This window comes from Etheostoma spectabile, chromosome 5 (assembly GCF_008692095.1).
Source record: "Etheostoma spectabile isolate EspeVRDwgs_2016 chromosome 5, UIUC_Espe_1.0, whole genome shotgun sequence".
In the NCBI taxonomy this organism is placed as follows: domain Eukaryota; kingdom Metazoa; phylum Chordata; class Actinopteri; order Perciformes; family Percidae; genus Etheostoma; species Etheostoma spectabile.
Genome location: NC_045737.1, coordinates 16,531,174 through 16,533,655, shown reverse-complemented (window position 1 = coordinate 16,533,655; position 2,482 = coordinate 16,531,174).

The window sequence follows — 2,482 nt, the reverse complement described above, 5'->3', positions numbered from 1 at the left end:
CATTGTACAGGACACATTTGGAAAATGGTCAAACACCAATGCAGCAATCCCAATCTGGGGCAAAAGGCAACCATGAACAAATAACCTTAGTATGAAAAACAAGTATTGAATATTTACAACACAGTAGAAAAGTAACACAAGCACACAGGCCTTGTGCTGCCTGTTCTCCAGTGCTACCTTAAAATATTGCTAACTGTTAGCTGGATTAACTTTAGTTACCAATAACTGCAATGTTTGGGACATATCCATGCAGCAATTTAACCACAACAATGATATGTTTGTATTAAAAACTAACCATGTACCTGAATTTCAATGAAATGCCAAACATTCAACCGTTCTGTTGTCCTCGGGTCAAATTTGTAGAGATGGTCCGATACCATTTTTTACTTCCTGATACCGATTCTGATTCTGATACCAGCACTTGCGTATCAGCCAACACAGAGTACTGATCCGATACCAATGTGTCATATATTTTATTATTGTTTTAACAACTGTATACTACTATCCCTGTATGGCTGATATGATTTCTATCTTTGTTGTCGGTCTGGCTCAGGACTCAACTCTCAAACGCCACAGAACTTTCATTAATTATGCAGTTTGACAGTCAGTTAACGTAGATTTTCTTTAGGGCTTCATTACGTGGGATTGGCTCGGTGCATAAAGTCCAGTATTTCCCGATACCGATACCCCTGTTTTAGGCAGTATCGGAGGCAATACCGATACTGGTATCGGTATCAGAACATCTCTACAAATTTTACCCTTTTCAAAGTTTCTGTATCAGAAATATAGGTTCCCTAAAACCAAATTGCTTCAACAATAACATGGGTGGTTCCAAACAATGCTTTTTTGAAGGAGGATTGGATCATTACTCTCATTGTGTGGGTTTTATTCAACTTTATAGCATTCGAAAAGAAATTGAAAAAGTTTCAAAACAGTTTCCTGACTAAACGTTGACATACATCAGTCTGTGATCCACTCCACATCCTCTGATTTCAATTGTTAGTCAAAATAATTCATCATTTGTGCTTTTTTTTTTAACTCAGAAAGTAGGTATAAGTTAACATTAATGAGGTTTATTGACCGTGAATTCCAGAAATAAGGACAACACAAGGTTTCTCAAACTGGTTGAAATACACAAAGTCCTAGTGACGTGTTAGCGGAACATGTTTCCTCTTACATGTTCCAGTTGCCTGAAAAATAAAATGTTGTAAAGCTGGTTTTGTATCAGTGAGCTTGATAAAATGTTCAGTCCTCACATCGAGTGAAAAGATTTTGATATTGTTGAAGACAGTTGAGACGCCCTTACAGAGTGTGAGATCCCTGCTGGAAAACACACGTTTGACGAATTAGAAACAATCAAAGGAAGAGAGAGTATCTCGGTGAGTCCTGCTTTTGAAAGACAATAGATATAAGACAAATGGCTGAGAAAGCTGCTTTTTTTCGAAGGTTTCTTGACCTGCCATGTGTGTTCAGAGACTTTCAGGGACCCTGTGTCTCTGAGCTGCAGCCACAGCTTCTGTTCAATATGCCTGCAACAGTTTTTTGAAACAAAATTAAAACCAAAAAATGTCCCATTTGTAAAACAAAACGCTCAAAGGGTCAACTGATTGTAAACTTTGCACTGAAGGAACTGGCTGACTCCTTTGCTGAGAGACAGAAAGCGGGGTCATCTGAAACAGCAAAAGGAGCAAAGGTGGAGGTGGTGTCTTGTAAACATCCAGAGGAGACTAAATTATTCTGCAAGGAAGAGCAGAGAGCTGTGTGTCCTGTCTGTGAGTTTTCTCTCCACCAGGGTCACAAGGTGGTTACTACAGAACAAGCAGTCAGTGACCTGAAGGAGCAGATGAAATCTGACTTAAAGTCTCTATTGGACAAGAGGGACAAATATGAAGAAGTGGAGAAAACATACAATGAAGTGATTCAGCACTCCAAGAAGCAGCTGTTGTCCACAGAGAGGCAGATCAGAGCAGAGTTTAACAAGCTGCACCAGTTCCTGAAAGAGGAAGAGGAGTCCAGACTGGCTGCTCTGAGGGCCGGGAAGAGGAGCAGGAAGGGGAAGACTATCAGCAGAGAGATGAAGAGATCCAGGAGCAGATCTCCCTCTGTCAGACAGGATCTCTGCTGTTGAAGAAGAGCTGCAGAAACACAGCGTCATTCTCAGAGTTATAAACCCACTCAGACCAGAGCCAGAGTCCAGTGCTCTGTCAGAATCCACAGCTGAGTGCGCACGGCGTGCTGACAGATGTGGCCAAACATCTGGGCAACCTGTCCTTCAGAGTCTGGGTGAAGATGAAGACAAGGTCTACTTCAGTCCTGTCATTCTGGACCCAAAAACTGCAGCCTATAGTCTATAGTCCTATCTGTCTGATGATCTGACCAGTGTGAGACGTGAAGACACCAAGCAGCAGCTTCCTGACAATCCAGAGAGACACACTTACTATGACACTGTTCTGGGCTCTGAGGGGTTCAGCTCAGGGAAACA